Genomic DNA, 13,983 nt, shown 5'->3' on the forward strand with positions numbered 1-13,983 from the left:
GATCAGATCAGCCATCGCTGGACCGCGGAGAGATGATCATCCGTCGCTGGATAGCAAGAGTGGATTACCACCGCTGGAACCTTTTTTTATTTTCAAAAGGGGGGCGGGATCTGGGGGTCCCCTTGTTAAAGGGGGCTTCCAGATTCTGATAAGCCCCCCGCCTGCAGGCCTCCACAACCCTGGTCCTCATCAACATGGGGAAAAGGTGTTTTGGGGGGGACCGCGGTCCAGCGATGGCTGATCTGATCCAGTGATGGGTGATCTCTCCCTCCAGTGCGGCGCATCCATCCTCTGTCACCGGAGACACTGCGGGAATCCCGGCAGCCTGACACTTTTTATCTGAGGAGGGCGGGGCCTCCCATCACCTGACCACACTCCCAGTGACGTACGGGTGACCCTGCCCCCCTCTGATGTAACGGAAACCAGCATCCTCCCAATGTTGAGGGCATGTGGCCTGGTACGGTTCAGGAGGGGGGGGCGCTCTCTCGTCCCCCCACTTTTCCTGCGGCCTGCCAGGTTGCGTGCTCGGATAAAGGGTCTGGTATGGATTTTTGCGGGGAACTTCACCCCATTTTTTTTTATTGACGCGGGATTCCCCTTAATATCCATACCAGACCTGAAGGGCCTGGTAATTGAATTTAGGGGAACCCCACGCTTTTTTTTTTTTCCTATCAATGACTTTCAATTACCGACAATTCATTCAGTGATTTTAAATTACTTTTTTTTTCCTGCAGAAATGACACTTTGTGCAGGGACAGTTCTAAGCACGGGAAACATGCGCCCTTTCACAGCATACTATGGACACCCCCCAGGTACGAAATTTAAAGGAATATTACACTTTTATTTCACTTTAATCACTGCTGCTGAGAAAACTGACATTTTTAAAACTTTTTTTTGCATTGATCCATGTCCCCTGGGGCAGGACCCGGGTCCCCAAACACTTTTTAGGACAATAATTTGCATATTAGCCTTTAAAATTAGCACTTTAGATTTTGAACGTTCGAGTCCCATAGACTTTAATAGGGTTCTAAAGTTCACACGAAATTTAGGTCCGTTCGCAGGTTCTGGTGTGAACCGAACAGGGGGGTGTTCGGCTCATCCTTAGTTAGGAGTAAGCAATGCACAAAATGAAGAGGTCAGGAGTAAGCAATGCACAAAGTGTTCCCTTGCAGTGGGTCTGCCCCTGCAAAGCTCAGTAGTAAGTAACAAGGAGAGTGCAGAGGTCAGGAGTAAGAAACACATAAAGTTCAGGAGCAAGTAACACAGAGTGCAGACTTCAGGAGTAAGTAACACAGAGAGTTCAGAGGTTAGGAGTAAGTAACACAAAAATTACAGGGTCAGGCACAGGGGTAGTGGGTAGCACTCTCGCCTGGCAGTAAAAAGGGTCGCTGGTTTGAATCCCAACCACAACACTACCTGCCTGGAGTTTACATGTTCTCTCTATGCCTGCATGGGTTTCCTCTGGGTACTTTGGTTTCCTCCCACACTCCAAAGATATGCTGGTAGGTTAATTGGCTTCTGTTCAAAATGTATATGACCCTAGTATATGAATGGGGACCTTGGATTTAGGGTAGGGACTGATGTGAGTTTGCGACAGGGCTAGGGACAATTGAAGACGCACTCACACTCACGCAGGATGGACTGGTGTCTATTCAACCTTACTAGCTATGTAACCTCAAGAGTAAGTAACACAGATAGTGCAGAGGTCAGGAGTAAGTAACAAACAGATTGGGGTCAGATGGAAGTAATGCATAGAGGTCAGGAGTAAGTAATGCAAAAAAAAAATAGAGGTCAGCTCAGGAGGCATTAATATTAATGCCTAAAGTGTCAGGGAGGATTCTATATCTGGCACCACGCACCCCCCCCCCTATTTGGCATGACCACTTGGGAAGTGTGTGACCATACCGGGCAATACCCCTCCTAGGAATAGTGTGATAAAAGTAGGTATCACTCCCCCCCCCCCAGAAGAATGTGCCCATGGCAGGTACCCCCCTTCCTGGGAACAGTGACAATAGCAGTTATCGTCACACTGAGAAAAGTGTGCCCATGCCAGGTATCCCCCTTCCTGGGAATAGTGTGATAAAAGTAGGTATCACCCCCCCCCCCCCCCAAGATGAATGTGCCCATAGCAGGTATCCCCCTTCTGGGAAGAGTGTGACCATAGCAGGTGTCACCACCTAGGAAGAGTGTGATAAGAGCAGGTATCACCCCCTCCCTCCTAAGAAGATTGTGCCCATGTCATGACCCCCCCCCTTCCTGTGAAGAGTGTGATAATAGCAGGTATCCCCCCTCCTGGAAAAGGGTGTGCCCATGCCAGGAACTTCTCTCCTGCCCCTCTCCTGGACAGAGCCTGATCTTACTGCTGAGTAATAGAGAGATGGCAAGCTGGGTGAACCCGTCAGTGTAGAGATGTGGAGGTAGAAGGTGGGATCACCTACCTGAGGAGATGGAGGATTCAGACAGGCTGGAGTTGCAGGACGCTGCCATGCCAGTGGGAGTGATGTGAGGAGAGCGGTGTACAGAGTCCCTAAGCGGCACCGTGCCTGAAAGCCCCCTAATGTGTGGCACCTGGCCCATTGGTACACCACTGGCAAAGCACATTGATTGCAGTCATGCACACTGCTGTATGCACACTACAAATCCCGTAGTCCATAGTCCATCTCAAGAGTGAGCAAAAGAGGGTGGCTACATTAATACATAAGTGGGAACATCACATGGAGAAGGAATGTAGCCGCCCTCTAAGAGGAAGTCAGATCACAGCAGCAAAAAAAGGAATTTGGAGATTTGGAGGAGGCTGAGAGCAATAGAAGAGAGTTTTTTGGAGTGCAATCGGAACTGAAAGCAGTTACATAGTAGGTGAGGTTGAAAAAAAAAAAACACAAGTCCATCAAGTCCAACCTATGTGTGTGATTACCTACGGTTCTGAAGGCAGAAGGTTTTTTACCATAATGCATTTTCTGCATTCTCTGCATTAAGATAACAAACAACAAAACTCTGCCGCCCCTAAATACTTACCCGAGCCCGATCTTGATCCAATGCTGTACCTGAGAGCAGCAGCTCTCTCCTCTCTCCTCATTGGCCATTAAGGCAACAGAGAGCGCCATCACAGCCATTAAGGAGGGAGCAGGGGGTGGGGCCGAGCCACACTATGTGTGTCAATAGACACACAGAGCGTGGCTTGGGATAAAGCCCACAAGAGTGACCCCATAGCAACCAGGTTGCTATGGGACACTTGGAGGGGGGAGGAGCCAGGAATACCAGCGGGGGACCTGAGAAGAGGAGCATCAGGGCTGCTCTGTGCAACGTTTGCACATAGCAGGTAAGTATGACATGTTTGCTATTGAAAAAAATAAATCTATAGAATAATTTTAAAGTGGGTCTAAAGACCTAAGGTTTTTTACCTTAATGCATTTTCTGCAATAAAGTAAAAAACTTTTATACCACAGTACCACCCCTTTCCTTCCCCCAGCCCCCCTTATACTTACATGAGCCGGATCTCGATCCAGCACTGTGCCCAAGAGCAGCGGCTCTCTCTCCTTCCTCACTGGACATGGAAGCAGCAATGGGAGCCATTGGCTCCTGCTGCTGTCAATCAAATCCTGTGATGACATAGCTCCCAACTGTCCCTGATTTCGAGGGACTGTCCCTGATTTGGAACAAAGCCTCTCTGTCCTGCTTTCCTCCTCATTTGTCCCTCATTTTGGTCTGATCTATCTTTCAAAAAGTGTTTTCTAGTGCTAAACTTTTCATCCGATTTCTAAATTGTAAATTCCAAAAGCCAATATAAAGGAATAGTGGTGGGGAAAAAAAAGCACTTGTCGGTTTAACTAATTTTTTTGTATAATTTTCCTGTAAGGGGCGTGACAAAGAATGTCTATATACTTTTGCTAGTAGGTGTTCCTTGTTCCCATCTCAAAAAGTTGGGAGGTATGTGATGAGGGAATGGGGCCGAGCCCCACTGTGTATGTCTATAGACACAGGCAGCACAGCTCGGAATCGAGCCTGCACTAGTGCCCCCATAGGAAGTGTGCGGAGCAGAGGTCGTGAGTGGTAGTCCTCCATGTTTCTCTCCTCGTTGGGTGCCAAGTAAGGGTCACACAAGAGGCCTGCCCCGGAGTGGGTTCCTCTGGGCTACGCTAGGCACTTTGGTTAGTAGACATGTGCAATTCATTTTGTTCCGAATTAGTTTAACCACTTACAGACCGGACCATTTTGCTGGTCAAAGACCAGACCACTTTTTGCGATTCGGCACTGCGTCGCTTTAACTGACAATTGTGCGGTCGTGCGACGTGGCTCCCAAACAAAATTGACGTCCTTTTTTTCCCACAAATAGAGCTTTCTTTTGGTGGTATTTGATCACCTCTGCGGTTTTAATTTTTTGCGCTATAAACAAAAATAGAGCGACAATTTTGAAAAAAACGCATTATTTTTTACTTTATGTTATAATAAATATCCCCCAAAAATATATATAAAAAAACTTTTTTTTCCCTCAGTTTAGGCCAATACGTATTCTTCTACATATTTTTGGTAAAAAATAGCGTAATAAGCGATTATTGATTGGTTTGTGCAAAAGTTATAGCGTTTACAAAATAAGGGATAGTTTTATGCCATTTTTTTTAAATATTTTTTTTTTACTAGTAATGGCGGCGATCAGCGATTTTTATTGTGACTGCGACATTATGGCGGACACATCAGACATTTTTGACACATTTTTGGGACCATTGTCATTTATACCGCAATCACTGCTATATAAATGCAGTGATTCCTGTGTAAATGGCACTGGCAGTGAAGGGGTTAACCAGTGGGTGGCAGTGTAGGGGTTAAGTGTTCCTAGGAGTGTGTTACTAACTGTTGGGGGCTGGGCTTTCATTTAGTGAACACTGATCTCTGCTCCAAACACATGGAGCAGAGATCAGCGTCATTAGTTGCTAGGCAGAATGGAGAAATGCTGTTTACAACGGCATTTCTTCATTCGGCCGCTCCGTGAGACGATCGCCGGTATGCCCGCGGCGATCGAGTCCATGGGTCCCGCGACCGGACTCACAGGTATCCCGACCAGCGCGGAAGCGCGCAGCCGCCGGCGCGCTCCCGATGGCAGGGCGGCAAATTTAAAAGGGACGTACAGGTACGCCCATTTGCCTGCCCGTGCCATTCTGCCGACGTACATCGACGTGCGCTGGTCGGCAACTGGTTAAAGTGGGAGTTCCGCCATTTTATTTTTTTAATGTCAGCAGCTACAAATACTGCAGCTGCTGACTTTTAAGATATGGGCACCTGTCCAGCGTGCCCGCGATGTCGGCACCCGAAGCCGATCTGATGTTCGGCTCTCGGGTGCTGCCGCCGCCATCTTCGGTATGGGAATCAGGAAGTGCGGCTTCACTTCCCGGTTCCCTACTGTGCTTGCGCGAGTCACGCTGCGCCATACGGACGGCCCCTGCTGTCTTGGGGATCCGTGTGTTCCCCAGCAGACAGCGGGGATGACAGGAAGTGGCGTAGCTAGCTGCAGAATCTGCGGCTATCTATGCCCGGAAGTGGGTGCAGACAACTGTATTATACAGGTATCTGCACCCCCCTCCCCCTGAGGGGAGCCAATCAGCGTTAGTGCCGGGGCCCGCTGAGGAGTCTGGGAGGGGGTACCAATTGTGGCCAATTGAGGGGGGGGAGGGTTGCGATGAGCGGAAGTTACATTTTAGGGTGAAGCTCCGCTTTAACTAATTCCAACAAATTAGTTAAGTTGGAAATATCCGAATTAACGAAAACCCGTTTAACAAAAAATCGTAAATTTGTCAATTTGAAAATCCGAAAACCCAAAAATGTGAAAATCTGAAATAATAACTAACTAATAATAACTTAACTATTACTAACTATTAAATTATAGGTATTGGAATTTCCTTTCAAATTTGGCTGTTAGTGAACGCTGCGAATACGAATTTATGCAAAGTTACGAATTATCCGAAATCATGAATGCCGTATCTAAACGAATGTAATGTAAAAAGTTAATAATAATAAATAACAATAATAATAACTTTTTGAATTTTCGAATTTCCAAATTTCGGAACGTGCGAAATTTCCGAATTGTGATAATAAAGAAACACCCAAAAAATGAAAACCAAAAAAAACAAAACGAATGAAACGAAAAACTAAAACAAACACATTTTTCGGCAGTGCGCATGTCTGTTGGTTAGGGTCTCTTCCTTACATAGGGGGTACCTTTGAATGAATGAATGAATGAAATACTTATATAGCGCACAATGCGAACTGAATCGCCTCTAGGCGCTGTGGCGAGCTTTGATCATCTGCTAAAAGAGGAAGGTCTTGAGTTTTTTCCTAAAAACCTTTACTTGAACAGATAACTGAACTCTTGTAAAAACTCTCTCTCGTACAGTAATTAAACACCACCACGGTGTCTGGTGCATGTAGGAGGGACACGCAGAGCGTATCACCTCTACCTAACTCCCAGTAATGGAATGGAGTCCCACCACCACCTAGTGCTCACTGCATGCTTGCACTTCATTAACCCCCCTAGCGGTAATCCTGAGTCTGGCTCGGGTTGGGATTTTACTAACACAAGTGGTAACCCCGAGCCAGGCTCGGGATCGCATCGCTGGATACAGGGAGGACACAGGGAGAGTTACTTACCTTGTCCCCTGGATCCAGCGATGTCCTCCGCGCTGTGTGATCGAGCCGCCCTCCGCTCAATTCACACAGTGCCCGAATGCCGCCGAGCTCCGTTCCCTGTGAGGTTACGGCGCACGGGAGCGGAGATCGGCGCCAAATTCAAAAAAGTAAAAAGACACAAAACACACACGGCACTGTAATCTTACAGATTACAGTACTGTATAAAAAAATGACACACCCCCTTTGTCCCTAGTGGTCTGTGCAGTGCCCTGCATGCACTTTTATATTATAAATACTGTTTTTTCTGCCTGGAATTTGGAGATTGTCCATAGCAACCAAAACATGTCCCTTTTTCAGTGTTTTAAGATTTGATTACATTATTGAATAATTTTTATTATTATTTATTATATTATAAACTTTATCATACCCGGGATGTCTGCTAGACTCTGGTTTGAACAGATTTAAGAGTTATTCCTAAGAATTACAGGACTACAATATAAAACGCCAAATTTCCATGCAAAAAATAATTGTACCGCTTTCAGCACCTAAAACAAGAACTAATCATACCGCCAGGGAGGTTAACTCTTCCGTACCTGTGTACAGGTTGTGGACGTTGCTATGGGAGACGGACCTGCTCATGGAGAGAGTGCCAACTCCTCCTGCTAGAAGCCATCCCACCTGTCACATGTACACGCTTACGACAAGCTGCTACAGAAACCTTGGTTACCCTTGGTAACCACTTGTGTATTAACTCTTATGAACCTGTCTTCATACCCCAATGTGTATAGGTGATCCGAGCTGCAGACTATGAGGGTTATTTACTAAATGAAAATCCACTTTGCACTTAAAGTGCACTTGGAAGTAAAGTTGCTGTAGATCCGAGGGGAACATGCAAGGAAAATAAAAAACAGCATTTTATCTTGCCCATGATTGGATGATAAAATCAGCAGAGCTTCCCCTCATTTCAGATCTACCCCTAAAGCCTCATACACAATATCAGATTTTTGTCTTCGGATTTACCAAACCCATGTAGTAGAAGGGCCTGCCTGATTACATACAAATTGAAACTCCTAAGGTCTGACCTCATATTACATGATTTTGGTAAATCTGGAGGGAAAAATCAGCAGAAAATCTGATAGTGTGTATGGGGTTTTAGATTTAGAGGGACTACACTTCCAAGTGCACTTGCAATGCAAAGTGGATTTGCCTTTTGTAAATAACCCCCATTGTGTTTTTTTCCCAAATTGTCGCTCTTTTTTTGTTTATAGCACAAAAAATAAAAACCGCAGAGGTGATTAAATGCCACCAAAAGAAAGCTCTATTTGTGGGCAAAAAAAGGACTTCAATTTTGTTTGGGTGCCACGTTGCACGATCACGCAATTGTCAGTTAAATCGACGCAGTGCCATATCGCAAAAAAAAAGCTCTGGTCAGTGTAGCGGCCATAACCCTTTGTAGGGCGGCCTTGACTTATTGGGCTTACCGGTTACCTCCGCTTGGCTGGTTCTTCCACATCTAGGGGTTCCCAGGGTTGGTACCCAACAACTTAGATGCTGACACCAATAAAGTCCTTTTGAAAGGTTTTATTTTGCAGGGGTAACATCCAACAAACACAGTCTCGTATAGGAACAGAGGGCAAGGGTGAAGAACTCAGGCACCTTGAACTGCAGACATAACAAAGTCTCTAGTACCACCCAGAGAGTAGCCACTCGCAGCTGGGCGCTTCAAGGCTGAACAGATCTCTAGACAGAGATCATGGCAATCAGCACGTTGATTCAGAACTTGTAAAATTCTCTGAACGTGGACAAGTTATAACTGAAAGTGAACGGGAACCTTTTTCCTCAGTACCTGGAACATTCTCTGTTTCCTTGGTAGTACTGGAAAAACTTATATATATATATATATATATATATATATATATATATATATATATATATATATATATATATATACACACACACACACACACAAACACATACATACATTTTAACCCCTTCCCGCCGAGCGTACGCAGATGTGCGTACTCGGCTTCCAGGGGGTTATACCGGGATGATGCCCGCACCTGCAGGCATCATCCCAGTACCGTTTTTTCCAGCGGGCGATTGGCTTTCCAGCCATAACAACCGAAGAGGCTAAAAGCCGCTCGGCTGTTATGCCGGAGGAGCGGGAGGGGATGTCCCCCCCTCCCACCGCTGTTACTGGTTCAATCGGGAGAACCGATGCACTGTCTGATGCCTCCGGCTGCTGGGGAGGAACTGGAACAAAGCTGTAATCGGCTTCGTCCAGCCTCCTAATAGTAAACACGGAAGCAACGTCATGACGTCACTTCCCATTTACTCGGCTGCCAATGGCGACGGTTTAAAAAAAATATACAGTAGTCAGAATCGCCATTTTCGGTGATCTGAATACATTGAAGTGTAAAGGAGGGGTGGGGGGTCTTTTAGACCCCCGATCCCTCCATAAAGAGTACCTGTCACCACCTATTACTGTCACAAGGGATGTTTACATTCCTTGTGACAGCAATAAAAGTGATCACATTTTTATTTATTTTTTTAAAAACAATTTATTCATTTTAAAATAAATAAAATAAAAAATTTTTTTTTTTTAAAGCGGCCGCCTTCCCCGCGAGCTCGCGAAGCAAAGAAAACGCATACGGAAGTCGCGCCCGCATATGTAAACGGTGTTCAAATCACACATGTGAGGTATCGCCACGATCGTCAGAGCGAGAGCAATAATTCTAGCACTAGACCTCCTCTGTAACGCTAACCTGGTAACCGTAAAAATAAAATTAAAGCGTCGCCTATTGAGATTTTTAGGTACCATACTTTGTCTTCATTGCATGAGTGCATGTAATTATAAAGTGTGACATGTTTGGTATCTATTTACTCGGCGTAACATTATCTTTCACATTATGCAAAAAAATTGGGCTAATTTTACTGTTTCGTTTTTTTTAAATTCATGAAAGTGTCCCTTTTCCCAAAAAGTTGCGTTTAAAACACCGCTGCGCAAATACCGTGTGACATAAAATATTGCAACAATTGCCGTTTTATTCTCTAGAGTCTCTGCTAAAAAATATATATATATATATATATATATATATATATATATATATATATATAATGTTTGGGGGTTCCAAGTAATTTTCTAGCAAAAAATATGGATTTTAACTTGTAAACACCAAATGCCAAAAATAGGCTTAGTCATGAAAGGGATATATATATATATATATATATATATATATATATATATATATATATATATATATATATATATATATATATATATATATATATATATATATATACATATATATATATATACATACACATATACATACACATACATACACATATAATTTTTTTTTTTCACATTATATTTTTTTACATTGCACCTCGGTGATGCCTAACATTGTCAGGTCTGGTTTTTACTATTGGACATATATTATATTAGTGTTATGTTATATAGCGATATTATGTATTATTATTATAATGTCATATTGTTCGAACTGAGGCTGATTCTGACTGAGACTGACTTATTTTGTCCCTGCGCCAGGTGCTCATCTAATCAGCACTCTTTGCTGTGATGTCATTTGCTGTGTCCTAAATATTATTTGAATAAAGCATCGTTTTAGCATTGGGGTGCGGCCGTCCAGAGTTCTGTCATTATCCACATTATCTGCATGCTGTGGCTCGCACCCGGATCCCTTCACCTGGAGCAATTATCTCTGAGTTCCCAGGACCTGCCTTTGGCCCCTTTTACACTGGGGCGGTTTTCAGGCGCTACAGGGTTAAAAATAGCGCCTGTGTAGCGCCTGAAAAAAGCGGCCCCTTTCACTCCAGTGTGAAAGCCCGAGGGGCTTTCACACTGGAGCGGTGCGCTAGCAGGACGGTGAAAAAAGTCCTGCTAGCAGCATCTTTGAAGCTGTGAAAGGAGCGGCGCATTCACCGTTCCTAAACTGCTCCTACCCATTGAAAACAATGGGACAGTAGGGCTATACCTTTGCGGGTGGTTTTAACCCTTTTTCGGCCGCTAGCAGGGGTTAAAACCACCCCGCTAGCAGCCGCAGACCACCGCTAAAACGATGGTAAAGTGCCGCCAAAAATAGCGGCACTTTACCGCCGACGCCCGCTCCGCCCCAGGGGCCTTTGAGCGGTGGTGTATATATATCTCGTGTGTGTGTGTGTGTGTGTGTATATATATATATATATATATATGTCACTGGGAATCATGGGAAGCAATATTATATATATATATATATATATATATATATATATATATATATATATATATATATATAGATGCATGTGTGTGTGTGTGTATATCTATCTATCTATCTATCTATCTCTATCTCTCTATATCTATATATCTATATATCTATATATAGATATATAGATATATATAATATTGCTTCCCATGATTCCCGGTGTCACCCCTGTCTGGAGGTTAATCTCTAATAGGATGGCGGATAACGTTCATAAATAAAGGGTAATAAAAATACAACCCTGTATGCAAGCATTACCATAACATTTGCGCTAATGAGAAACATTAACTTCCTAAAAGCGCTTCATAAAAGCTTCCCTCAATAACTGTACCGTTTAACCGCGCCAGAAGAATAACCTTTGCCTCCGCTTCACGTGAACTAATACGGCACAGATGAAAAGTTTTAAAAAGCAACATTGTCTATAAAGACGTTAATCATGTGCATAATGTAGGGAAAGGTGTGATGTATGCAGGCCACCCCTCAAGTCTCAGGGGGCCAGCATGCAGATTTTGCGTCCGCGCCTTTTCCGCCGCCTAGCATGTCAGCCAATTAGGACGTCTTGCGAAGAAAAACAGAACAAACGTTCGCCCGCTCGGCAGACTTTCTTCAAACTCAGACAAAAGCAGGATAGACGTGGGCTGCAATAAAACACAGTTATAGCCTTCCTTCGAAGCCCCACAGTGACAGGCGCGCGCGCAAACACAGGACTTTCCAATTATAGAAACGCACCCTGCAAAATAGGACTCAATGAGACATGTCACATTTGTCTATTCCAGATCATTTTTGATGATCTTTATTCCTCAACTCACTCACAAACAAAATAATAACCCTATAAAGATAGAGGATATACGAGGAAGACGTTCCCGCAGACACAACAGGCCCGGTGGTGGTATTACCGAGCGGCAGATAGATGGGCAATATTCAACGGAACACTTAGACTTGACAAATAAAGTGCCTGGGTCCCATTACACCTCCTGGCAGTTCCCTCCATCTCCCGGAGTTGTTTGTGGTACGGCGGAGAATAACGAGCTTTAAGGCAAAGGACGACGTAAATCTAAGCAACGCCGACGAGTTTTGGCGGGCTTCGTCATAAATAAAACATTGTCTGCAAAAATAAGAAACTTGAGAGATGGTGGCCGGAAAAATGTCCCTTCTTCAATCTGTGATGCTGAGAGGTCATTCCTGTGCCGGGATCTTATTTATACCATGGACGGACTATTCACCATTAAAGAGATATTAACCATTTTAACCACTTGCTTACTGGGCACTTAAACCTCCCGCCTGCCAAGACCAATTTGTAGCTTTCAGCGCTGTTACACTTTGATTGACAATTGCACGGTCATGCAACACTGTACCCAAATTACATTTTTAGCATTTTTTTCACACAAATGGAGCTTTCTTTTGGTGGCATTTAATCACCACTGGGGGGTATTTTTTGCTAAACAAACAAATACAGACATTAAAAAAAAAAAAAAAACATGTTCCTTAGTTTGTTATAAAATTTAGCGAGTGGGTCATTTTTCTCCTTCATTGATATACGCTGATGAGGCTGCACTGATGTGCACAGATAAGGCGACACTGATGGGCACAGATAAGGCGACACTGATGGGCACAGATAAGGCGACACTGATGGGCACTGATGAGTGGCACTGATGGGCACTGATAGATATACTAGATTGTTGCCTGGATCACCCTTAATTATGTAATAATAGTAGTAGTGTGTAGAAAAGTATAACTAGTGAGCAACTGTATCTTCATTCAAATGAACCTCAAAGGATGCAATTCTAATTGCCCTATAAGCTTACAGAAGAACAAAGAGAATAAAGTTCTCTTAAGAGGGCAAATCAAGAACACAGTGATACAGTAAATGATCAACTAGCTTTATTAATATACAAAAACAATTTGAATGTTTTTCTTTTTGTATATTAATAAAGCTAATGGACACTGGTAGGTGGCACTGATGGGCAGCACTGGTGATGAGACACTGATTGGGGACATTTATAGCACGGTGGGCAATGATGAGTGCCATTGTGAGCACTGATAGGTGACACTCTGGGCACTGATGGGTGGTACTGTGGGCACTGATGGGTGGTACTGTGGGCACTGATGGGTGGCGCTGCTGGGCACTGGTAGGCAGCACTGTTGTAGGCAGCACTGGTGATGGGACACTGATTGGGGGCATTTATAGGTGGCACTGGGGGCACAGATAGGTGGCACTGTGGGCACTGATAGGTGCCACTGTGGGCACTGGTAGGTGGTGCTGGTGGGCACAGGTAGGCAGCACTATTGTGCACTGGTAGGTGGCCCTGGCAGGTAGCACAGGTGGGCACAAAAGCCTCTGCAGAGGCTCTCCATGATCGGGACCGATGTCCCTCTCACAGCCGCCGGTGATCCGTTTTTGTTTTTTCTGGTAGCATGAAGAGAAAAAACGTCCGATTACCGGATCTGTTTACATCACATGATCAGCTGTCATTGGCTGACAGCTGATCACGTAATAAGGGGTCCCTTACTCCGATCTGTGATCAGCCAAGTCTCATAGACTCGCTAATCACAAAGCGTGCCGCACGCGCCCTGCAGGGGGAGCGCAGGCCACTCGCACACGGGAGGACGTCCATGGGCACCCTCCTTCTGGAAAAGTAGGTCGCGATGTAGCCGTCATTTGGCTACAGCGCGGATGGGAAGAGGTTAAGACCAGGCCTTTTCTGGAACTTTTTGTTTACAAGTTTAAATTAGTATTTTTTTTTTTTTGCTAGAAAATTACTTAAAACCCCCAAAACATTATATATTTTATTTTACAGAGACCCTAGAGAATAAAATGGTAATTGTTGCAATATTTTATGTCGCACTATATTTGAGCAGCTGTCTTTTAACCACTTGCTTACTGGGCACTTAAACCCCCCTCCTGCCCAGACCAATTTTCAGCGCTGATGCACTTTGAATGACAATTGCGCGGCCATACAACACTGTACCCAAATGAAATTTTTATCATTTTTTTCCCACAAATAGAGCTTTCTTTTGGTGGTATTTAATTACAGCTGGGAGTTTTATTTTTTGCTAAACAAACAAAAAAAGATGCAAAAAAAAAAAAATCATGTTTATTAGTTTG

This window comes from Lithobates pipiens, unplaced genomic scaffold (genome assembly GCF_037356315.1).
Source record: "Lithobates pipiens isolate NorthernLeopardFrog02 unplaced genomic scaffold, aLitPip1_a1.2 Scaffold_7, whole genome shotgun sequence".
In the NCBI taxonomy this organism is placed as follows: Eukaryota; Metazoa; Chordata; class Amphibia; order Anura; family Ranidae; genus Lithobates; species Lithobates pipiens.